The sequence below is a fragment of the Neodiprion fabricii genome, chromosome 4 (assembly GCF_021155785.1).
Source record: "Neodiprion fabricii isolate iyNeoFabr1 chromosome 4, iyNeoFabr1.1, whole genome shotgun sequence".
Classification (NCBI taxonomy): domain Eukaryota; kingdom Metazoa; phylum Arthropoda; class Insecta; order Hymenoptera; family Diprionidae; genus Neodiprion; species Neodiprion fabricii.
In genome coordinates, this window is record NC_060242.1 from 24943608 (window position 1) to 24971000 (window position 27393).

The 27393-nt window shown below is 37.8% G+C and overlaps 1 protein-coding gene across 5 annotated transcripts in view; it reads right to left on the bottom strand.

The window, feature by feature from the left end:
* Positions 1–27393, bottom strand: part of LOC124179875 (Down syndrome cell adhesion molecule-like protein Dscam2) — a 180701-nt gene that overhangs the window by 143736 nt on the left and 9572 nt on the right. For all 5 annotated transcript variants that reach the window (XR_006870164.1, XM_046564723.1, XM_046564720.1 and 2 more), the window contains exon 2: positions 19897–20008. The gene's annotated coding sequence lies outside the window, so the exon portion shown is untranslated. The remainder of the gene's footprint in view (positions 1–19896; positions 20009–27393) is intronic.

A 27393-nucleotide genomic window follows, 5' to 3' on the forward strand; every position in this document is an offset into this window, starting at 1 on the left:
ACTACAATTTCCAAAATTTGGAAGTGATTTTATAAACCACACGGACAATAAAAAAGCGTACAATGTGATTTCCTGAATTTTATCGCCGAAACTGTAATTATAACCTATCGAACCACAACATAATCGTCATTCCTCCTCATGATCCGAGTTATTTCTTCTATTAATGTAGCCGGAAGCCACAAATTCGATGTGATTCACACAGGGTAGTTCGATGCGTTACATATATTATCCCCGTTACCTGCGTTACGCGCCATGTAACAATGCTAGATCGTATTTCTGGCCAGCGCGTGACCATGCCGAACGCAGCCACCTCCGCCACCGTAACGCTCATCCTCCGAAGCATGAAGTTCGCACTCGTGTCGTCACCGACACGTGTACGTACACATGGATACAGGCATCCAAACTTGTACCCGCAGGTTCGAATACACGTGATTCAATGCATGCTACGCGAAGCATGAACGCGGTGGTGCGATCCCTTACGCCATTACGGTACCAAGAGGAAGAAAATAGTCGAAGTTGGCAGGTTGGATGACTGAGTGCGCATGCGCAAAATAATTGAACTCTATTGGTCGACGATATCGTACCGCGACAATGTTTTCATCAGTGACCCAGGGGAGCCAACCTAAGTGAAACGAGGCATGAGATGTGAGTGAAGGATTCGAATTATGTTGTTACGATCATTCGTAGCGGTCACGAGTCATCGATCGGATGGCAATCAAGGCTTGCCAAGCCTTCGCGAATCACTGTATCGACTATTTGAGATCTGTTTAACCTAAAGAAAATTGCATCGCTCACTTAACCTCCAAAAGCCGCGTTGCCAGCTGCAACTGGAGTTGGTCAGCCTGCTTGAAAGTCCGACGAAGTTAGCGCATGCGCAGTCGGACTCTTAATCTGCCAAGTTTCATTGTATCCACTCGGTAGATACGACGGTTGTACCGGGAGTTTTCTGTGAACACGACTCGGTACTCAGCGCTAGCAAAATGGGAACCTGCACAAAGTAATACTAACTAGTCTAACGCAGGGCTTGGCGCCGGTACATTCGCGTTCCAGCCGTATCCTTTTCTTTCTCAAAGGAAATTCGAGTGCGGATGTCCAGTAAGTTTAGCGAAGTTATGTCAATTTGTATTTTTTTTTTTTTTTCTCAGAGGCCACTAAAAGTATTAACTGTGAATTTGAAAGTGTTTTCAAATGGTAAGTACAAAATAGAACTAATATTCGACGTTATGAGTGGTGGATCATTTTTTAAATCAGACATGTTTCAAAGTTGAATGAATAATTTTATTTTAAATGTAATAAAAATGTGACGAAAAGTGACGAATGCAATTAAAAATTGGCGAAAGGAGAATGAAAGTAATATAAGTAACTTGCTAAATTTTTCGTGCGAGCGAAATTATACCTGTGAGTTTTTTGTTAGTACTGGTTTTACCCTCGGTTTCGATCTCGTGCGTCTAACGAAAAATAACAGAGTTTTCCACAAACGAAATTTTATTCGAATCGGGTCACCATTTACACAGTTGGTTATAATTACTATCCCATCGGAACCGTGCATTCTTTCGGGATAAAAAGTAGCCACTTTCCACCCCATAAACTATCTCTATGAAAAACATCACGTCAATCCCTTGCTCAGTTCTTGCGTGAAAGTAGGACAAACCAACAAACACACTCTCGAATTTATAATATTAGTAGGCATATCAATAGTGGTTCTGTTCTTGAAACTATCGTAGTAATTTTTGTTTTTATCATACTTTTCGTGAAGTGCAAACAGTCCTTTGAGGGAGATGCTGAGTAGAAGTCGAAAATAAAACGTCTGTCGGAAATCGACGTTGAGATACGATGAACTTTTCAAAGACTTGATGTTTTCCGAAAATTGAAGCGATAAAACAAGTAAACAAAAATCGTCGGTACGAAACGTCCCGAGTATTTACAGAAGGTACACACGCTCATATGTACATGAAATATATCGGAGCATGGATGCTTTCAAATTATCCACCTCTATTCTGCTACGCGCACGCGGTTCGTATCACCGAAGCCTTTAATGGATATCGAACCCGTTTCGAGATCGAACGCTGAGCTACCTGAGCCCGTATAACCCAAGGTACAACGCGATAGAAAAAGGGATACGAAATGAGAAACAGCTATTCGATCAGCGTATCTGCGATTCTCGTATTTTTATTCCTGTTTCTCATTCTCTCAGGTTGGGTCTGATTGTGAGGCTCGAGATCTCGGAGACTCGGTAATATACTGAGAGAAATATTCAGTTCCGACTACCGATCGGTCCTTAACTATTTTCATTCTTTATCGCAATAGAAAAATGTAGTTCTAGGTACAAAATGACAATTGGTTTTGTAGCTGTTACCAGAAAGTCTAGTTGCTGTTACTATTCTCTCTCATTACAATCACTGTTATTACATTTTCTTGTAATTGTTGCGAAAATTTAATCCTTGTGCAACAATAAATTGATGTCAAGAGTTTATTTAAGTAAAAAAGTAGAGTAAACTGAAGAAACTGATTTTGCGTTGCAATTACCAACATAGGATCGACAATAGCACAAAATGGTTACGCGTACCTCGTTTTTCGTAATCCCAACAATATTCAAACAGTTTTTTTTAACGATACCTGTTTTACTCAATTTTTCTAGTTACTGTACCAAATGAGAAAAAAATAGCATAGTGCAATTTTTTAGGATGCAGAGTATTCCGGACTGTTACAAGATTGTTGCCGTTTGCCAAATTAAAGATGAATCTGCGCTACCGTCTAAATTGAAAATTAGAAGAAAAGGAAGAACGATTTGTAAAATACAGTCAACACTACGAAGGGCTTCGGTGTGTGAAGTAAGCGTTGATTCTGCATGCCTGCGAGTCAAATAAATGTATGAGGATTTTATACCCTTAGCTTTGCCAGTGGTTAGTGTTACTCGTTTCTCCAATGCACACGTATAACCGAACCCGTCGTGATATTGAGTTTCACCCAGAAGCTTTCGGTATTTTATTTCAACGTTTACCAACGAACAACGAGATTACATCGAAAAGTTCGACTTTCCTAACTATATAGAACGTACGGTGTTCATTTTCAATTCTCATTGGCGTATGAATAGGAGTGTTCGATGTTGCGTAAAACTAAAATTATCTCCGGGGACGATGTGTGGTTAAATTTGTCTTGAAGAATTGGCAGCATTTTTATATCGGTCCGAATCGTTCAAAATATTATAATGTGAAAAATATAAAAAAAAATTCCTGAACTTTGACCCGTGTAGAAATTTCTGAGGATTCCAGCATTTAAGTTTCAGAGGAATATAGGAAAATAATGAATCTTATCCAGTGTGTGTTCATACAATATTACGATGATTTAAATCCCTTCAGGAATTCTACGAAAATATTTGTTATGTGTTAAGTTTCTCACAAAAATCCGAAAATCCATGCCCGAGGGTATATCAAAAGTAAATATATTCAGAGAATTTTCATTTTTGTCCAACATTCAAGATACATTTGGTCATTTACTATAACAGAATAATTTATCCTCCGATCTTTTTCCATAATTATTCCGATGTTGACTAAAAATCGTCCAACAAATATGCTGAGGTGTCGCAATTTGAATATGGATTCAAAAAAAGATGATGAATCTACCTTACGATTTTCAGATAAATATTTCTGCGATATTACTTACTTAATTTTTAACCTGTATCAATTTTGTCCACTTGAAGTGTAAAATTATCTAAACAAATTTACAATCTCTTCCGTATTGACTAACACTCTTGAAACGGCCGAAGATCAAATCGCCAAGCTGTATCATCGAGAATAACCAGACTTCTTCTGAGATTATTAAAAGTGGCCAGCCGAAGACGAGCTGAACGATTATCATATTAATATGTCGGTGAACAGTGTAAGTTTGCTGTAAATATCCATGGCGATCCTATAAGAATTTGTGTTGAAAATGTATTACAAGGCAACTGTTTATTTCCATACGATGAACTGGGTGAGCTTTTCATTTGTATTCCGAGATGAAGTATAAAGGATTGTCAGGAGCATGGAGCGAAGTTGAGATGATTTTAACATTTCCATCAGGACTTTAAGTCCTTAAGCGGCTTACACCCGCGGTTCTACCCCCGGCCCGAGAGCCACCGACGGTCCTCTCGAATCAAATTATAGAAATATTATCATATTACGCCCACGCTACGCTTCTTCCGTAATTAATTTAGCGATCGTGAAAACCAGGAAATGAGAAACCGTGATTCGTGGTTTTCGGCGTCAAGGTATTACTACAGCGAGCCCCCCCACCCCCAAAAAAAAAAAAAAAAAAAAACACCAACCAGAAGTAAAATTCCCGTTGACCGAAGCTCATTCACCGGGTAATTTGGAGCTCTGAGGTCGATCAACAAACTCTCGGTATAAATCTTTCTGCATCGTTCAGAAGCATGTTGAGAAAAAATAAAGCCGATAACTTTACGCTAGAAATTTCATCTCTTCGTTCATTCTGTAAACGAAAGTCTCATTTTTTATTTTATTTTTTTTATTTTCTGTGATTTTTTCGTACCTATTCAGATAGCTAAATTTTTTATTCTCAAGTACTATAAATGAAAAATAAGTATTTTGCATTTTGCGCAATTTACACAATTTTGTACAGAAAACGCCATTTATTACGGATTCTTTTTTCCAATATTGCGATGAAACAAAAAAAAAATTGGATCGACTATACCGTCTTTCACGATCCTCGTAATTTGTTTCGTGGAGTCTTGATTGTAGCGCAATATCGTTCTTGGACAATGTTGTCAATCCAAGCGATGAAGTCCTCCTGATAGAAGACGTTATTACGAGATGATCAGAGCAGCCTCGAGTGATTCGCGACAGGTCACGTGGGGTTTCGAGTCCGTTATTCAATGGGATAAAATGTTGAAGTCTGGAGGTAGATAACAGGGCGAACTTTTTTAATAATAACAAAAGTTTTCCCTGGAACGAAACCCATTTCCTATTCGAGTCTCGATGCTCGTATACCGAGTTCGCCTCAGTCTGTAGAATCCGAGGTTCCCACCGCCTCTCCAATTCGTATTTCCTCTTCGCCTCCCTGCGCTTATTTGCAATCAAGTGTTATATGCGCTTTGGGCCCGTCATTTTATCATTTTATTCAAACAACTATTTTCTATTTTAACGCGATTTAAAATGAAACGTTAATATCTGACTTTTTGTTCATAATTCCAGAGCTTGCTGTGTTTGTATTTCAAAGAAAAGTTATCTTGGCTTTTCGAAAATAGAATAAATATGAAGTACGGACTTCTGGCTTATTATCCATTTCCTTAAACAATATCGACCACGTTTCAAATTTAGAAACTCAAAGTAAAGGTAAATCGATAAACCTGCCAATCGGATATACTAATCGTTAAATATTTGCAAACCTTCCCATATCAATTCCTGCTACAACCCAAGGTTAGCTTAAAAATCAAGCGCGAAGGGTGATCCACCCCCTTAAGGATCCCATAATCCCCACCGAAGTTGTTATCTCGAGGAGAGATGCCTACGATATAATAAATAAATTGCATCCCAACGAGTCGTTAATATTCCCAGCTCCGTGGTCGAAGAGGTTTGACTTAACGAGTGGATAGATGAATTCTCCTTGCAATTTCGAATAAATACGCCCAAGGAATTCTCACCCCGGCCTGCATTCGCGATCGATCGAGCCAAGTGATAATTGAGTTCTAACGACGCTGACTGATTCCGCGGCTTTCCATCATCCCCCGTAATTGATCCATTAATTAGTAAATTCACCACCGGATGTATTATTATAGAATCGAATAATCTTACAAGATTTGCGGCGTTCCAATCATGCGATTACTACCGAGATTACAATGATTATTATTTTGGGTTTCCCTATTAAAATGTAATATCAACTCGTAAAGCAACATCTTTACTATATAATACAGAACTAACAACTTGATTTCCGTGGTATATAAAATGAATTAAAAGAAATCTTGTTCGTTTTCAATTTTGGATATTTTTTCAATGTTCGCAAACTTTTAAGAACTTGGAGTCAATTTTTCGCTCGTGATAAATTCTGTTTCACAACAAAAACGCAGAATTTCATTGTTTTGGTTTTCCAAAGATTTTCAATTCCGATTATGTCACCGTTGCAATTAATCCTATGAAATGTCAAACCCTTTTTATCACTGATCAAAAGAGATTTTTAAATCAGAAATCGTTCCAAGTAATGTTGTAAACTTGTCGAAAAATTCCGTAACCTTTATCCTGCACAATTTTAATTGCGAGTAAATTTTCTGTAAGTTGAAGATACTAAAAATAAAATCCAAACCGTAAATGCGTGAGTAGATTACGATTTTTTCCTTAAAAAAGACTCTTCCTTAATGATTTTCATAAGGTATGTTTCACAAAATCAGAAACTCTGTGAAAGTCAATGATAATCAATCACATGAAATAAAACGCTAATTTGCTCCTGCACCATACACGTTCATATGAAAAAAATTTTTAGTAACATTTCATAATTTTTCCCTATCCCATTCGGACTCTAAAAATTCTCATATATTCCGGCAGCATTTACAATTGTGCCTGTCAGCATCGAACCGTTAGCTTTTATTGACACCAATTTCGAAATAGTGATTTATTATTCTACGACTCGTTTCGACAGCCCTCGTTATAAACTTATTGAAAGTTTAATTATGACTGACGAAGGGCTCAACCTTAACTTGCGTCATTCTACAAGCAACCCCTATTACCTCTGATATTAGCAGTGACGCGGGACCGACGTCGGCTCTAAATAATAAATCGACATCTGAAGTTTCAGAACCAACGGCCTGCTCTCTATCTCTCTCTCTCTCTCTCTCTCTCTCTCTCTCTTTCTCTTTCTATCCCTTTGTCCATCTCTCTCTATCTCCCTCCTTCTCTTTCTCTTCAGATACTATGCCTACAACTAAACTCAAAATGCGCCCCCTTTTGTTCCCTCGTCTTGTTTCGTCTCGTCTCCTCTCCAAGTAAAATTTAGATTCGGAATTTTAAGCCTTTCACATAATTTGACAAGGGTAGCGGCACAGGTGATTTAACGCAACAAAGGGTATAGTTACACGTGTAGATTTGATGGTGATTAATTAGAAAAGGTGAATATTCATTTATTTATAATCAAGTCGCAAAACTTTTACAAATCATTGTGTATAGGTGCAAGATTTCAACGTCTCATCTAGTGAAAAAATTCATTTGTGACAGCCATATGAATGTGTGTAATTGAGTCGGGTTTTATCACCTCTATGCGACATTCAAACCTAATTACGTTCACGTTATTTCAGGCTATAAATGTAATCGGTGTAAATAATTGAATTCAGGTCAAATTTAATTCATTACAAACTGCAGTTCGGTCAGTTCGTGATCCTTGACGATGAAACGAACTTGAGATAATATTTAAACCGATAAATCTGCAGTTTGTGCCGAAGTTTTTAGTCTTCAACTTGTCACTCACATTTATATTCAAGTTCAGAATTCGATTCACCACCGGACGAGCTTTCTAATTAAGTGCCGTGAGATTTCAGGATATTATTAATCGTTATAAAATTGCTGGACAGAAAATCTTTATGATACCTTAATCCTCATTTTCCGAAGGGGTTGAAGCTCCTTAAATTGGGTACGTCTACTCAGCAGAATTTACGACGCTCCGAGTGTCTGATCATTGACAGTGAAGCGCAATTCGCTATCACGATTCTCACGCCTTCTGTTTGTTATCGGATTTCCCGACCCTCGGTAATTAGCACATCCTAGTTTCGTCTAACGTACAAAGTTCTCGACTCGTGTTCTACGTGTATTTACCATCTCATGCCTTGTCCGCTAGGTCGAAACGAATAGATGTCATATTCTACCTTTAACAGGTGAGACAATTTCCGATAAATTATGTGGTTAATTTCTTATGATTTTTTTCTTGCGAAATTAATAATGAAAGATAATTTAATGTTTTAATGTCAATTTTTTTTCCTCAAAACTTAATTATATTTTGTAAATTTCAATTATTCCCAAATCATTGAAGGTTTCAAATTCTCTTCGACGTTGCGATTAACGGTCCGGATTTCGCAGAGGAATAACAATTCCGTCGAATTTCAAGAACGGTACAAACAAAACCGTCGAGTTTTTCAGTCGTTGCATAAAATCGCATCAACTGTACGATGCTTGACTCGTTGAAAGAAAATTGTCAAATAGCGTAATTGGAGTAAATGATACGAAATAACAGCGTAAGCCTGGAAAAATAGAAAACAATCTTTCACTGTATTCGTAACAAATTTTTCTCCAAGTAGTGACAATTGGCACAAATGCATTGTTTATGTAAATTGGAAATGAGATATATAAGGCAATACAAAATTCTGTATTAATTGCGTAGCTTTCACTCGCCGACGATTGTCTTCCGCCTCGCTTAGAATAAAGCTCAACTCCTACAAGGTACGCGTATCTCCGTAAATAGCAATCAATTAAAATCACTGGAACCGTTAATTATTGATCGTCAAATGCAGCTGCCTTCTTGCTGTAATTACGGAACGTAACCTCGATTCGATTCGAGTGGTGCTTAATTATTGTTGTCACTATCGTCAAAGAACGGTTCGATGTACACAAATATATTGGCAATTAAAAAATGATCAAATGGAGACGTTATTGAAAAAAAATAATTATACTTCAGACTCAACGATGTTCAAAATTTCATGTGATAATAAATTTATTCAAAATTTTTCCCAACTTATTAAGAACAATAATCGTCCGGTCAAACTTCTGAGCTATTATTCCTCATTATAATTGCAAATCGACTCTGCATCAAATTAAAAAAACAACAACCGTATACTTGAAAAGGGATGGAGACTCCCTCCTTTCTCGCTGACCAGAGAAAAATAGGGGAAATAGGAAGGGTGAGCAATCGACAAGGTCTGGACTGTGCTACGGGGTATTGGATCACGTTTTTCCACTATTGCCCGCTGCTCTCAGGGCTGCAACAAGCACGTCCGAATGGTCGCAAACACGTCTACAGGGTGTCTCGTAACTCGCGGATGGTATAATGTAAGTCTGGAGCGGTGGTGCGCATGAAAAATGAGGACAGTAAACTATAAATGAAATTTCTCCGTCACCCCTGTTGACGAAACTATATATAATGCAACAAAGGAACAGGCTACGTGCCTGTTTAAGTCAGTAAGCATTGTTCCCCATCTCGAATCGATTTGAAATTTGGAAATCGAAGGTTTCTCGGGACGGGAATTATTAATTTAATATTCAAATTTGGAACTTTCAAATGACGGGTATAATACGGGTGACATAGAGGGAAGGAATTACTTTATTTGAATGAAACTTGACATCAGGGCGTTTCTCAAGTCACCGATTTTAAATCTGAAGTTAAAATTTAGAAATTTAAAATGGTCGACTCTTTGGAGCTGCTTGTTTGAATTTTAGAATTTTGAGTTCAAATTCGAAATCAGCAACTTCAAGAACCTCCGAGTATCAAGTTTCGTTCAAATCGAACAACTTCTTGCATTTTCGTCAACCATGTTGGATACGCCATCTCGAACTCCCAAATTTTAAGTTTCATACTCAGCGACCTCAGTAACCTCCAATTTTCGAATTCCAAGTAAATCGGAGATAAGAAAAACTGGATTACCCAAATCGACAAACAAGCGCTTTTATTGCACCGTGTAGTTTCGTCGATACATGCGGCAAAGAAATTTCACGCACGCTTCACTATCCATATTTGCAATTCGCAACACAGCGAGTCGTGTGACGCCCTGTATATCCGTGTAGGTGAAAACACGACGAGGTGCCGGAAGCAAGGAAAATCGCATAACAGTAACTCTTGGTACACCGGTGAGACGGATCTACATCCTGGAGGGAAGAGCTGGTCGCTTCGCGGACAGAATAACCTCGATAGAAATTAGATCCGTGCAGGAACTACGTTGCAGACCGGAAGCTCACTTCGCCTCCCTTTTTCGAAACGATCTCGCCAGGCACAGCCTGAGTTTTTATCACCCTGTAACACACATACACACACACACACACGCACACATTCACACGATATTCGCACCCAAGTGTGCGATTCGCTGTTTCGCCGAGTGCAGTGCAGGCTTCAATAAAGTGCCTAGTAGGTACTCATGAGATGGCAAAGATGCGGTTCGTTTCTTCGACACCCTCTGTTCACGTGTGAGAATCGTAATGGGCTCAACTCCTGGGAGTATGAATCGGCGAAAAAGTAATCCACTTATGGCCGACAAGGTTTTGATTGCTCACGTGACACTTATAACGGACTGATTGATGACCGTTAATTCTCTCTCATTTGTAGAATAGATTCTTGACAAAATAAACGTATCTAAAATAGTTTCGTCGTGTTTTTCAGAATTTCAAATCATTTCAGATAACTGGAAAAGATTTTACCGATTTACCGTATCGTTTCTGGATATTTCGGATATTCCGTTGAATTTCAAAAAATATTTGTGAAAATTTTGATTTCCTATGGTTTCATAAATGTGAAGTATTTAGATTATTCGAAGATTCCTAAAAAATTACGATTTCTTCCACATGTTGTTGGGTTGTTAAAGCTTACAAGCTTTGAGCATAGCACGTATGAAATTCTCAGATTAGTTACGTGCGATGTATAGATTAAGTTTTGATCAACTCTACACTAATCCTTACAGCTGATTAGCCATAAAACGAAGGTGAGAATTTGAGCGGAATTCATTCGCCGACCAAAGAATATCCAGGCACTCATCTCCGCCCGGTGAATCTAGGTGGAAGAATAAAGGGAGCGTGGAAGGGCAGCGGGTCGAAGGGTTGGCGGAAAGGGGATGGAGAAGACAATGAAGAAGGTGCGAGACCGTTCGTATCTTTGTTTCCTCGCGTCGTTTCACTTCTTTCCCATTCTCCTCCTTCGGCTGCAGGTTATTCCTCGGAGAAATTAAAGCTCGCAATCAGTAAAAGTTGCAGGAATGCTTGAATGCTACGATATTGTCGTCGTTATTTTCACTCGAATTTCCCAATTGAAATTAAAGCCCCTGCAGCACGAGAGACGGAATGAGACCGTGTTTGGCTCGCTGACAGTTGATTCAAATTTAATTAAAGTAACTTGAACCAAGGCAATCGTAGAATATGCCAGACTGTATTTTTCTCACGACGCCATCAATTTCCCAACGGCACGAAATCGGCCTGCAGACGTCACGTCGTCGGGGCCGCTGAAATAAAGGAATCATAGGAAATAACACCTTCAGCGAAAACAACGAGGATTAGAATTCTGTCCCTTCTTTCGACTTATCCCCTGCTTTCCAACATCCCGCTTTATTTCCCCAAAGAGTTTGAATTTCGCTTTTTACAACTCCCGTCCGTTTCGTCGTGCTTATTGCGTCGAATAAACGGACATCGAGTCTCTTCGCCATTCGCAAATATCGTCGGAAGAATTTGTCTATCACAACGATTCGAGTAGGGCTTCAATTATTTCTAAACTTCGAACACTTGTTTTTCCGATTCATCTATTCACCGGCCCTCTCAATTGCCTAACTATTTGTTCCATTAATCGCCCCTTGTGACGAATAACTTCCCAGACTTCTTACTAACATTTTTTTCAACTATTCTATTACTGGCGCATCTTTAGCTGCTGCGCATGCGTCCCAAGCTTACCAACCTGCCGAAAATTATACGTAACTCGGGTTGCCTTTATGCCGGCACGTCGTATTTCGCATCTTTTCCCTTCTAGGAATCCTCTCACAATCGGTATGTACTCAAATCTGCTTGACATGCTTTCAAAATGTACATACGCGGCGTTTGCGCGAGTTTTCGTGCGATATAGCGAATCTTATCGATGTAAGTGTGGGTATACAGCTATTCGCTACGTTTCGCGTCTCAAAACGACGCGGGAATTAAGGCGCTTATTCCAGCAGCATAGCGTACGGTTTAACGCTAACGCACGAAACTCCCGAACTCGCTAACGGCTCCTCGCCAAGACTTGGTCTGCCTTTTGCGAATTTCTTAAGCTCCTTGGCGAGCACGCCGCAAGCCTGGAATAATAAGCACGAAATCTCCAGACCTCGGGATTTAAGCCGATCGTTTCGGCTGCTAGCGCAGGACTCCGGAAATACTTCAAAAGGCACGTGAGCTGGCCGATCCAATGCTTCGAACGTCTATAAGAGGCAATAATTTTTTCTCGAATTTTGATTCCGTCACCTTTCAATTTACGAAAAAATCTGTGTCTTCTTGAGGATGCATCGAACGTGATGCCAAAAACGAATACCCTTTAATTATACAAATCTCCATCACTGTAATCTGCTCCAATTAACCTGGTTAACAAAATCTCTGCTACGTAATAGAAATGATGCTGAGCAAAATCAAATTAAAAATAACCAGAATTTATAACTATGGAACATTGAAGATGTTATTGAACATGAACATTGAACCGTTAAGATGTTCCGGAGTTTTGATTGTATTAAGTGTTAGTTGCGAGTGTCAAGTGTTCCACTTATTGAGCTCTCCTCCCAGTTATTGACATCGTGATAAATTTTTACTTCATAATTTCGTTTCTCCATTATTTGCACATAAAATTATTTTTAAAAACGTGATCCGTGTAACAATGTTGCGCCGATTTTGAGGAACTCATTCTATTACTTTAACGGAACCGTAATTAAAGCTTCTGATTTCTGGATCACTATAAACTATGAGCTGATAATTGCCTGTTCGAGAATTTCTGTTGAATAACGTTTCGTGTCCAAATCACCGTCTGACTTGTAGATAAAAGTGTAAAGTGTTAAAATAGATTCAGGAATTCTTCTGATTGAAAAATCAATGAAATCACGACTGAGCAATGGCTAATTATGAATCGATAAGGCAGTGACGAGGTAATGAAATTTAGTGTGATGTAGTAATACGCAAGACCAAAAGAGATAATCAGGATACTGGGACATTTTCCCTGATCGATTTCCAATTGCCTTTAAACCCTGATGTTTAGATGTCCTGAATGTACGTATTATGCATAAGGCCATTCCACCAATTTCCGGCCAGTTCTTGAGGGTTAAAGATTTCTATGCAGATGAAATTAATATTGTTATAGTTTACACTAAGATACGAAAATCCTCCAATTTTAAGCATGTCGGCGTGACCATTTACTAAAAACTTTCTGATCAATTTATTACGTTTTCTAATCGAACCTTTGTTTCCAGCACTTCCTGGCGTTGGAAAAAATATGACCTAATATGTTATCTGTGTAAAAATGAATTGATCATTTTTTTCACATTTTCAAATCATACCCAGATCAAAAACTCGTCTCTAAAAACCAAGCGGAAAGTCGTTGGATCGTTCCGCATGCAAAGTCTGCCACCGAAGTTTGCAGATAAGTCCTAATCAGCGTTTTCCAGTTCGAGCTGTGTAGAAGTAGAATAAGGGTGGAGAAAGAGAAACGGCGGTGCGTAAGACCATTGTTTCACCCTTGGTCCAGAAGGGTCAGCGGTCCTTGCGTCCGGCCAATATCCGGCCGTATTTGCGATTACGCACGACGGTTCGTTTCTGCCGACGGTAATCCTGCGGAGGATTTTCTCTCTTTCTCTCTCCCCCTCTTTTTACATCCCTGAATGTTGGCTCGAGGGATTATTACGGCACTGAGAATCGGGTATAGAGCACTACTCCTTTTAACCACGGTGGGACAAAAAAGCTCTCCAAACTTTTCGAGGATTAGATTGTTCGGCACGTATCGTAGCCGTTCAACGCCGATTTTACATATTCGCGACTTTCGAAACGACGCTGATAAATGTCCCGCGAATTCGATCCTTTTTACATGACGTTTCAATCAACAGCTGATTCAACGTACCCAGAACAGAAATTCTATCGTCTAATTATATCAGTAAAGAGTTATAGCTGCCTTTTTTGTAATCATTTAAATATTCGCGAGTTTTTGGTTCTTTCGTATTCATGGAAATATTGATTCATTTTTTTTTTGTATGAATTCACCGGTTTTTTAGCTTATTTCACTGTCAAAGATTCCTTGCGAATTTTAATAGATCTTGAATTTTTTTTTTTTTTTTGACAAGTGAACGTCGAGACAGAAATGAATCATGATATAGAGACACAAATGCTGTGATGTCAAAGCAATATAAGGATTTAATTGAAACGATGTCACACAATACATTGTATCTTATAATGTTTATTATTATTATCTCGACTATATTGCCGATAAAAATTACAATAAAAATGCTTCATTTCGATATAGCACAATAATTAATATAATCGTTGTACTCGATTTTTTATATTCTGTTATGAATTTCAAGTGAAAAAAGACATTGATTAATTACCAATCATTTTAGAGCACTTATATTACTGAACCATTATATCAATTCCCTAAGCATACTGTTCGATCAATTTTCATGAAGTACGACTTATTTTGTTGGAAAGTTATAAAGAGAACACGCTAAATGTAGTTGAATTATAAACTAGTCTTAGACGATATGTAAAGAAACGAGCCTTTGCCCATCGACAAACGTGATATTACAAAAACGTGATAGCTTAGAACAAAAAAAAAAAAAAAATAATGTAGCAATATCTAAAGTTATTAGGAATTGAACATTGTTCGTTTCTGTTGGCGGTAAATTTGTTTTCGATGACAACGAGGGACATTTGCAATAAAAATCACAACTAGATCAACTCTAATTACAATTTCGTATTTTTATTACTTATTGCCTCGATAACTGTTTCGTTTGATTAATCTTCTGAAAGAAGATGGGCGGCATATTTTCTCCATGGATATATACCTTGCTTATTAGATGAATAAGAAAAGTGAAGACGATTCAATTTTCAGATCCACGGCTTGGCGCGCTGCAGAGGAATATGAAATAATGGCTGGAGGCAGTTACGGCTGCACGGACCTGCTTGTAACATTGCTGGGACCGAAAAACAAGGGTGTACAATTGAGTTAGGAATGCAGACGGACCCGCGGAGCGCAGGTCAAGAGGAAGGTGGATTTGCCGGCAGCGACTTAATAGCGAAGCGTCAGGTAAGCAGTAACCCAATTACCGCACAAACTTAAACACGATTTCGCGGTAACGGATTTACCCCTCAGCAAAATGCGAAACGGGCCGATCGATCGACTAATCATTAATCAATCCCCCCCCACCCTAATTTGATTCGCCGTTTTCGCCTCTCGTCCTTGCCAACGGGGCCGATTCCTCGGTCCCTTCGTTCTTCTTTTCCCGTAATTCCATTGCCGGCTGCAAGTTTTCTTTGAGGTAAAAAAAGCATAACCTGCACAGCTCTGATAATCTCGACTGACGAAGCAAGATCCGACTGCTAGAAATGAGCCCTTACCTTCTCTTTGAAGATTTTTGGGGCGAAAACGAGACATTTTTCAAGCTAACTTAATTGACGATTCGTGTTTCCGTGAAAGATCGTTGATTGGAGTGATCATCATTTTACCCTAGATTTTTAGTTCTCTGTAAAGAGTTAATATTGATTTGAGAAGTTCGTTCGCAAATAACCAACGATCATACGGCTGAAAGACACTGGTTTCATTGTTATTTTAAACTTTCAAATTCGAAAAGTGATGTACATAATTTTTTCAAATTCCGTAACGGTGCGTAAAACATTTTGCACGTCAAATATAATTCAGGAGAATATTTTTAAACTCGACGACAATTACCACGATCAAAAAATTATTTTAAACTTTTCCGCGAGTAAAATTATAATGCACGAACTTGTGATCTCATTTTCAAAAACACATCTCACATTCCATGGCGAGTGTGGTATTCCAGCCTTTATTTTATTCATCTTATTCTTCGTGAGCGTTCGTTTTTCTCCTTCTTTCTTTTTTTTTTTCCGTTTTCACCCCACTACCTTTTGACTGCTGACCATAACTCTGCAGGCGCCACAAGAGCTGTGCTGAAAAATTGAACACCTCTCAGGCATCATCCTGCTGAAAGTGATGCTGGCCCGGCGGTGCCTCGGGCGCTCTGCGCTATCCCGAAAATTTTTGCCTAATGGAGGCTTCGCGGTGGCGAATTTAGAGATACCCCCCTTGTGGCAGTAATCCAGGTTTTTAATTATGTAACGACTTGTCCCAATTTCCGCGTTATCTTGCGTTACGCGTATTTCGTACCTCACATTATGACGTACGAAATTAATCGTACAGATTTCGAGTGGCGAAACATCACAAAGAAAAAAGAGAAGACTGCGGACGATGATTTTTCAATATTTTTCTCTTTTTGGGCTGAAAAAGGTGGGATCGGAACCTTGTAGATAAATAGAGAATAAGTGTAAATCGAAAAATGTCCAGAAACATTCGGTAGAGTTTGGGTTTGTATAGAAGGACTGTTTTCTTGACATTGAAAGAAAAAATTAACACATCTGAATCACGGAAGATCGATTATTAATGACGTCAGAATAATCACATTATTGTTCTCCACTGCTGATTGTCAGAATCGGATTACTTTCGCCGATTCTAATGGATCTGAGTGCATTTTCGCTGTGAATTTAACAGCTTGGAAATAAATTGTCACCTCTTTCCGGCAGTCCGGCATAAATTTATTATTTAATATATATATAAATTTAATCACCGAGCCAGAAATTTATAGAACCGAAAATCTTCGATCATTCGGAATTTCGATTATATTTTCTCATTTTCGTACCTCTGGAACTTTGAGCGTCAGGTTGCGGACCATTCGAAACTTTGACGTTTCGTCAAAGTCTGATTTCTTTACTTCAAGTTTCGCCATCAAATAATTCGGAATTCGGCGCTTTCGGCGCTTTCAGAACTTTTCAAAATCGAAATTTCCACTCCACCCCATTTTTCACGTCTTCCATACAACATAAACAGGTTACACCGCCTCTCTCATTGGTGGAGCAGAAGCACGATTCCGACGCAGTTAAGCTCTGCGACTAGAGGCCAACAGGTGGATGAACCGTGCGATAATTTACAAGCAACGATAAGTCGAACAGAGTCGTTTCACTCTGAAAATCGTAGCTACGGATGAATAAGCAAAGGAACTTGATTCCCGAGGTACGGCACAAGGCGAATGCATTGCACAAGTGCATTGCATAACCGTACGCAGAAACAACGGACGGCTGCAGAATCGTCCTCAGAGGGAATGGGAATGGGAACGGGGTTTGCCTCTCCCTCCATTCATGTCCGCCGGATGTATGTATAAGACTTGACTTGTAAAAAGTTGTATAATCCCAGGGCACGCGGATATGCGACTGCATAATGCGGAATTCCCGCCTGCTAGGCCGCGAGGAGTTTAGAGTTTTCAGGAAACGATGGAAGCGCACGTGCGTTCCTGTGTGCCACATTTGCTCGAAACACGCCCTTCCACCCTTCCTCCCTTCCTCCCTTCCACCCCCTTGTGTGTTATATTATGCAACGGAGCTCGAGTGGTTCTCCAGCCCCCGATGCACGGCGCCGAGAGTCGAGGATGCAGCGAGGACAAGGGGAAAGGGGAAAGGGGTGGGAGACGAATGTATTTGAACAGACACGCGACACTTATGTTTGTACTTGCCTTTGTATTATTTTACAATGGACGCGAGCTTCTCCTCTGCAACCGAGTACCTAGCGGAGAGATTTCACGAATATTTCATATACGCTGGACACGGACCTGAAGGGGCGGGGTTTGAAATTACAAATTTGAAAAGTTCCGAAAGCGTTGAGTAAAAATGGCGAAACTAAGAATAAAGATATTAGACTTTGAGGAAACATCAAAGTTTCAAATGGTCGGAAACCCGACGCTCAAATTTCCGAAAGGGTGAAATTCCGGAAGCATGAATTGTCGAAAGGGCACAACTCCGATAATTCAAAGCTCCGAAAGTGCGAACGTGAGAAATTATAAATATCTGAATCAGCAGAATTCCGAATAAATGAAAATTTTCAGTTCGATAATGCGAACGAAATGAGTCAAAACACGTTAAGAACGGGTCAAAAATACCAGAGTTTAATAATTTTGAATCTTCTAATTATAAAACCTTTTTTCTAACTGTTGACATATCAGCCTGTGTTATTCTAATTTGATCACAATCAGATCAATAAAATTTTTGGAGATTTTTTCAACGTCTGCATCTCTTAATTTTCTAAATTTTGGTTCACAATCAGACTGTAGAAATCGTTCAACCTCGAAGATGGAATTATACTTCAGCTACTCCAACTGATATATTATTCAGCATAAATCAACATTCGTTACATAACACCCCACGGAAATCAGAATAGAGCCAAAATGTAATTAAAAGTGTTTTCTAACGGGGGCCATGTTAATTTTTCGTCAAAGCAAAAATTCAACCCACCTAAAAAATATCATCAATGACAATTTTTTTCATCGACATTGCGAACCTCAAATTTTGCAAGCCCTTATAAATTTTCATTCTTCAGAATTCATTCAGCGAATATATTTTCATTACATTTTTTTTTTCAGATTTTACAATGTCACCTTGATATTCCGTGTTGTTTCGAAATACGGAACGCATTCAAAATTTTACGGAAATGATCCATTTTTACTCTCTGACAGTGAAAGCACATTTTGCACGTTCTTCTTGCCCTTCCAGAATGACCATTCAAACCGAAATCATCGAAATCAAGTGTTAATTCAACCGTAACTAGCTCAAATGAAAAAAAAATGTAAGCACAGGATGTAAAACCAATGATTTCCAAAATTGTATTTAAAAAGAAAGTCCGACGTTGGAAAGAATGATTATCCCAATATTTCGGATTCTACCTCGTAAAAAAATGAATAACGAAATTATTCGTTAAAAATTGGCGAGTTCACAAGGTGTAAAAATTAATTAACACGTTAGGAATTAATCCTTTTATCTAGCGTTCTGCGAACCCTGGCATAAATTCTTTAAGACCTAAGAGAATTTCCGCGCTCACAGATATAAGGCGATGACGCTGCAATTTTTCCAGTCTCTTACCTGATATGATACGAGAGGCGGTAGCAGCTCGGCATCGGCATTGAAATATATAGCAGATCAGTTTGGAAAAATGCAACCGTTGCCCGATTCAAGAAACACTTGGATTAAAAAAATGTTGCATGCATAATAACAATATCGATGATGTCGTAAAGGAATTATAACGAAACATACTCCGAAAAGCAATTTTGAAATTTTCAGACTATCCATAAAAAATTGGGGAAAATTTTTAAAATAGGCCAATAAAAACCAAATGACAATCATTTTCTTTCGATGTATGTATTGATATTCGGAATTAATCGTGAATTAACCTACGATCATTGATCAGTTTTATTGAATAATTATTCACTCGTTTACATTAATCCAACAAATTTCTATCGATTATTCTTTTAATATATCAATCATTTTCTAAAATCAATCGATATTCGATCCAAATGAGAGTAAAAATTAAATTACGTATCGACCCAATTTTGAAACGCATTCATTTGTTTTAATTTTCCTTTCGATTTGCTGTGAAAAAAATTTCGTCGTGTTAAAGATTTTTACACTTTTATTCGAGATATTTACACCGCTAAGCTTCAAAACACTTTTGTCATTTGGTAGCGATGTATACTCATACACACATACACACACAATGTACACATATTTTTTAATTTCATTCCACCTAGCAACTCGGCTTCGTCCCGTAGTAGATTTGCTGCTTAAATATTTACACCGTCAAACCGCCCACCCATCTGCCCGCTGCTCTTCGCTCACCCATTCAACCCCTCAAAGTACTTGACAGGGAAATTAGATTTTCCAAGGGAAACGTCGCTGGTTTGCCTAGCCGGTAATAAAGAAAAAAACAAAATAAAACAAGCTTGAAGGAAAAGATGCGAGAGGAATTCAGAATTTTACCATCTAATTCTACTATCCTATCAAATAATGTACGTCAATTTATCCGTACGATATGTGACAATTACGAGAATCATAAAATGCCGCTCTTTCCTGATATGAATTTATAACGTGCTTATCGCCAAAGTTGAAAACTTACCGCATCTCAAGATTGCCTTCGGTGAAAGAAGATGCACTCGGTGTTGGTCTCGATGAAACTAAACGCGATATCGCGACGTCTGTAACTCCGGAAATAATCCGCGGTGAAAAACCTGTGAACATTGTTAAACGTCTGATAGTTATTATAAAGATAACACTGCTGAAGTAAGAGACTCAAAAATCACGTCTGTGCAATCAAGAAACTGTTCGTATATTGCAAGCACAGCTTCGGGTAATTGATATGGCTAATCTTAATGTTTCTTGTACGACGATTCTTTGATCTAAAGCAACTCTGTGGGTTTTATTTTCATTGGAATAACTAATTTCAATGACTTCAAAGGGTCAGTAATTACTTCTGTATTGTGAACGGCAAATAATATCTTCAAGTTAAAGCAAGTTTTATTGCTTTTGTGAGGTAATATAATTAAATGAATTTCAAGAGATGATTTGGTGTGCGTTGGAATTGATAAATCAGTTACTGTGAACAAAATGAAATTTCTTCGAGGCAAATACCAATAAACAATCTCTTCAAACCAAATAATAACGTTCCAAAAAATGTTTTTCCCAGTGTATTTTTTATGACATTTGTGGTAATTCTTTGATTTCGTCATACTTATGCAATTCATTTTTATTGGTTGTATGCAAAAGAAAAAAATATATATATAGCTTGCTCTTATTCTTATCAGGGCACAACACAGGCTTTTCAATAATTATACCTGAGAAGCAGACGTTTATTGTTCAGCTCAAATCAATAACATTCTCATTATGAAAAGGCATCTTGTGTATGCTAATAGTTGACTAGAGATACTTCTCAGTCTTTCTGAAGCGAGGGCTTCAATTCAAGTTTTTTTCTGTCTGAGGTGGCCATAGAATCCTCAAGTGTTTTGTCTGAAGCTTTGTTTTTTAGAATGCGTTCCTATTTTATTAATTCCCGCTTTTTTGGGAAACAAGAAACTTCAGGACACGTTTAAAATATGTTACGTATTTTGACAGTTTAACAACAAGAATCTAAGTAACATTCTACGAAAATTCGTTTGAATTAGTAAAAAAAGTGCAATTTTCAAACATTATTAAAAAATTCTTATGAAAAAATTGAAAACTTTTATTGGATCTTTCTAATTTCTATCGCATAAATTCATCGACACGTAGAATATTAATTTGAATTTCATCCTTCTTTTTTAACTTCAAAATAACATCAATAGCATATCAATTCTTTAATGTACGGAAATCTTAACTCAAACGCTAATATTCGCAGTAAAATTTTATAACTGATATTCTCATTGTCGGAATACAAATTGAAGCCAAGGTTTCACCCGCAATTTTGGCTCTAGCATTCTTTTCAATTCTCACGAATGCGGCAAAAAAAAAATATAATTAATGCCAAAGTGACGTGGTAACGTAACAAAATATCAGCTTCAAAAGTCGATTAGAATTAATTTCCTGCGTTTGGGTAGCTTCTCAAAATCTGAACAAGCTTGTCATTAAAATAACGTTACCGATCACGATGAACACAATATATATTATAATGAACTGCGGTGACGAAAACACGGCGCTATAAGAAGATTTAAAAATTCCCTTCGACACTTTTCACCTCGACCCTTCTATTCTCAAAACAGTAACCTAACAATTTACTGACACATTGTAATAATACTATTATGCTCACGGGTGATTCTTAAAAACAATCGTTAATGTTTGTCCTTTGATTTACATTACTGTTATTGAGGATCTAACGGAAAAAAAATTGGCAATAAAAGAACACGTGACTTTCCACGACGAATTTTGATCTCAAAATCGAAATCCTCAACTCCGACAAATTTTGAAACTATTCAAAAACTTTTAAAGAGATTTGGTTTCATTCAGAGGCTTACGAAACGTAGTTCCGTTTCCCTTATCTAAATATTGCATAAAAATAATCCGGCGACGGATTATTTCACTTCTTAATATTTCAAGATCGATGAAAAGTATTCGACGATGGACATTATTGTCCTGAAACTCCGAGTTAAAGATTGATTCGATCATTTTCTGGATATTGATAAATTTTTCACGAACTCAGTGATGTACAATCATTGCTCTATCGAAATTCAAAAAAACTCCAATAAATACTTGATTAATCACAGCGAAAAAAGACCGCTAAAAAGAACCATTCGCATTTTCTCTCGATACCAAACTCGCGATTATAGAATCCTGAATGTCGGAATACGTTCTTTGAATGGAGGATTGAAATCGCGCAGGCTCGCGGCCCACGAATCGAGGTTCCGGGTCTTTATAATGAAACGGAGGAGAAGTGCGGGGGCGAAAAGCACCGGGCGCCTCTAAATCTTTCATTCGACCAAAAAGATCAGTCACATTGGTTAACGCGTGGCTGACGCTAGCCGGTATTAGTTCACAGGACGTTGGGCTTATGGGCGATGCCCAGCAAGGCTGACCGACGACCATCGGATGCCGGGTTTTGCACACCCTCGCACACACGGGTGCGATTTTCTACGCCCCTGAATAAAAGGGCGGCAAGTCTATATATAGACACGCGGGTTGCCCCGTTGGGTCGAAATCCACAATTTAGGGGGATCCCCCTTCGCCTCCCCCCCCCCCCCCCTCCCTGCCCCTACCCATCCCTCCTCACCCTCCCTTCCTTCCATCGTGCCGCCCCTGTATTTATTGCCCAACGGTTTGCTTTTACGCCCTAATACTTTAAATTACTAAATCAGGGAGCGAAGGCTCTGACGTCGCAGTTCCGAATCCTCTCTCGTCGATTCCTGTACCGCTGATCGATTTGCGAATCCCCATTGCTCCGATTTTTTCGCCATTATACCGTTTTGTTCGAAATATTATCACGTCGTAAAGAGACTTGGATTTAGTTGATTAGTCGACAAATTTTGAGGGGTGACTACTTTGGTGGAAGTTTCGTCAAATGTGACAATAAAATATATTCAATCAGCTGAGACGATGAACTAAGTTACTTAAGTTTGTTAGCACAAAATTTTAGCCTTTGACGTATTATTGAAAGAAATATTGAAAAAATATTCATAATTTTCAAATCGTTTGACTTATTCGGATCAAATTTTCATCAAATTCTGATTACAGGGATCTTGATAAATAGTCGAAATTTTCGAAATATTCATTTAAAGATGGGAAAGTTTTTAATTTCACCGAAGTCTCTCGTCAACTCAAATTGACTTATTGTTAGCCAAGATTCGATTACAGTCAAAATATTTTCACGGTCTTGCAGAGAAAAAATTGCAAATGTGTATGAAGAAATATTTTCGACTGGTGTCCATTCGGATAGAAATTTTTTGATTGCTAAAATTATTGATTGAAAAGTGTAAGTTACAGTCTGAGAAAATATCTGGTAAAAATGATGGACCGTAAAATTTGTAAGACAAATAAAATGTTAATGTGCCGTACAATATAAGAACATTAAATAACCAAAAAATAAAAAATTGTATGACTGACAGAATTTTGACCAAATTTTTGGAATTGCTGAGAATTTAGTCCATACTTTAAATCCAAAATCACAAGAAAGGAAGACTATGTACTGCAAACTTCATTTTCCGTTTAATTCGATCTCTTGAAGAGATTTTATCACTTAAAATTATGCACTTGCAATTTAAGTGAACTGTCGAAAAATCTATTATTATCATGAAAAGAGTGAAAAATTTATACAATTGTTGATAAAAAGTTTATTAAATAACGAATTACGCAGAAACTAGGCGTGAAAAAGTAAAAAACGTAAGCAATGATTCCCATACTGATTCTTTATCGGTAATGCAAGGCTCAGCACGGCTCTATCAGTTGACCCAATTGCTTCTGATTTGATTCGACTCGTTTTTTTTTTTTTTATCACTTTCTATAGTTTTTTCTATTGGGTATTATCCCCGTCCCTAATAGTCAATAAAAATTCGATTTAACCAGTTACACAAAGCTCCGAAGACACCCTGAAAATGGTAAATCCCTTCATTATTGCGGCGGGCCGCATAGTGAGTTGCAAATAAAGCTCAATTTCCGGATGTACAAGACGTACAGTTCGAATAACAAGTGGTTAATTTGGCTGACCTTGATGAGCCAGCCAGAAAACTTTCCGCTCGAATACCATTCCAGCCCGTGGAACAATAAATATATAATAATTTAATCATTATTTTTTTTTTTTTTTTACATTGGTATTTCATCAACTTGAAAAGTATATGACCGATGAAGTTTAAAATGCAGTCAATCTTAAGCTAAGAAAAACACCGTCCATTGAAACTGCAGTTATGAAAATTAGTTAATCCGTTTTCGAGATATCACGATTTGAAATTTTTCGATTTTGTTACGCGTATAACGTGGGAAACTGGTGTAGTGATCAGATCCAAAATCCAATAAGTCCCGAGTTAGGAAGAGTCGCGTCCATTGAGACAAAAATCACCAAAATCCAATAATGCATTTTCTGGATTTCAAAATATGGAACCACAACGAAAACTCTACACTTCATTTTCGGAATGATTATGATCAATTCCCTTAATCTTTTTTTTCTATGAAAACAGGGGAGCAGGAAGCTAAAAATAAGGGGGAATACAAAATCTTAAACACCATGTCTGTACGCTGGAGAATTAGAGGAAACTGACGATTGAGTTCGGAGAATAGATAAATGTAAAAGACAAAAAAACAAAAAAAAAAAACACCTAAACGGAAATATCCCGAAAAACTCGATCACGCATCCACCTGCAGGTGATGGGCGATACGAGCCAGAAACACGATGACAAGCTCTCAATCGGGCTTGATTACAGAGTCCACATGTGCTACCGACTAGGTCCTCTCCCACGGGGTTTCCCCGGAGGCACAGCAGCCACGCACCCCTGGCCAACAATCGAGAGCACTCTAATTTCAATCGAATGATAAAAAAAAAAAAGAAATTTTAACCATAAAATCCGCAGAACACTGATGTAACGGGAAGAAATTAAAGAAAAGGACACCGTGAATTGTCGGACATGTAATTGCAGCTTACGATCGAATATCGGCGATGAAGTAAATTTTCATCTCGACCTGCAGACACTTACTTTCAAGTTTTGTTCAAATTCGGTTTACAGACTTGCATTTGTTGAAAACGTATCTCTCAGTTGCAATGACAGTTTAAATCTTATGCATTTCACGATAAGGCATATATGTGTCTATAGTAGGGTGAGGCGAAATAAAATTTTTTCTTTTTTTCAAAGGGGCATCAAACTTTCGGTAAAGCATCTCAAATAGTACATCTCATCCAAATGTAAGGTCTTAATATTGATATATAGAGGTGCCTATTTTGTTTTTTCCATTCTCCATTTAATTAAATAACACGTAAAGAAAATTGGAAAATTTTTGAAATTTTTTTACCGTAAATGGCTTGACTTATAAACTATCCAAATACAGATTCTTGTACGACATTTTACGCTCTATAAAAAAGTAGTGAAATAAAATTGTCCAACTCTAACCGATTAAGAGATACTTGCCTCCTACTCAATGTTTATATGCAGGTATCTCTTAATCGGTTAGAGTTGGGAAAATGTTGTCTCAGCACTTTTTTATATAGCGTGAAATGTTTACGAGTCAAGCCGTTTACAACAAAATAAAATTAAAAGATTTTCCGCTTTTCTTTACATGTTGTTTAAATGGAAAATGAAAGACAAAAAATTCAAATATCAATATTAAGCGCTCGTGTTAGGATGAGACATACTATTTGAGATGCTCTACCGAAACATTGATGATATACATACCTAGACGGATACACGAAATTAATTTTTTTCTTTAGCATTGATTTCTAGATATCATCTTTTACTTATCGTCCATTTAAAAAAAAAAATTTTTAATGTCATTTATCATCATACAATTTCAGAACAATTCAAATCTAATGGAAGGTCACGTAATAAATTACCATGTATCCAAAATCGAAACCCTTGAGAGAAAATAGTAAAATATTTAGTTATATTTGTTGACTCTGCCAATTTTACTTTCGTGAAATAAATGTTACGTTACGTCACGGGACAAGTAATAATTTAGCGAGGCGGTATAATGAATTTTTTTTCTCATTTAAATACATGAGGGAACTTGACGCCACGCGTTAGAAAGCCGGGAAGAAGTTAAGTTTTCCGGGAAGGGGATGGAGCAGGGATGGAAAGGGAGATGAGGCATTTATTTTCGCTGCGATGAGCAGCCACCGAATAAGCTGGTGAACTTTTATTGCGTTATAAATTATAAGAAATTTATTGGCGCTTACGAGACTCGCTATACGGCAAGGTATAAGATATAAATGTTATATATGTACAGAAAATTTCAAACTCGCGCAAAGAATGACAATGAGGTCAATGCTGCAGGCAGTCGGGACGAATTTTCACGCGATATTATTGGCTTTGAACATAGTTTCGGTAGTTAAACAATTTACACTCACATTATGTTACAAAGTTTTGCAATTAGATTCGAAAAATTGAAATTCTTAAAAGCCCACAAAGTTGTCACGGAATATCGATAAGGCCAAACGAATGGTATTATTATTTTTATTCATGAATTTTGACACCGGATAAAATGATGTTTCTCAACTTCAACAAAGCTTTACGTTTTTCAGCATTTAAGTAAAAATACGAAATTTACAAAAATTCCCACTGAAATGGTGGACATGAAGAATTGAAATCTCGTCTAATCTGAACGTTCGCTTCTACTGGAAATTAATCGATCCGTAATTGTTTATTAACACTATACATATATTATTTATTTCTCATTTCAATTGAAAAATTATGCATGTATGTTTCCAAGTTGAAAACAGATGTGACCTGAGACAGATTTCGGAAGCAGAATATTATTATTATTGTAATCTTTATAACGATTATCGAAATTTATCGAATCGTGATTTCGAAATCGGTCCAACAGTATCTTAAGTGCGGATCGTCTCATGTCAAGCTAAAGAATGGGCAAAAAATTTTGTAAATAAAAGAAAGTATAAATAACGACAATACACTTCGATCACACGCTCGACGGTATTTTCAGCAGTGAAATTATTTCATAAGATAAAAATAAAATCGTCGCGACAAATACGGTAGAATTTTCGACATTTTTCGTTCCAAGTTCATCATAACTGCAGAAGTCTGCAGCAGAAGATGATTACGGTAATAATCTACGTGTGAAATTAACCCCCTCTGAGTTTAATCGGCGAGGATCAAAGTTTAACTATGGAATGGAGGGCGAGGCGGCTGGTACAGACATTAGTCGTCAACCAACCGACGGGACGGCAAAGTGAACGGTCCGGAGGCTCAGCCTCGCAGAGATTACCCACGCTTCACACCCGATGGACCAAAACAGCTGCAGGCTCTGATTTCACCGCAGAAACTCCGACGCAACGCGGTTTCAATTCTGCGGCACCTTCCATTTGCGGTATGAGACTGCTTCAAATTGGTAAAAGATTTTTTTTTTAACGATACAGCTGTTCTCCACGGGTATTTTTTTCGAACTTAAAATCCAGAGTAAGGGATTTTTAGTTCAGTGTCGGAGGTGACTCTTT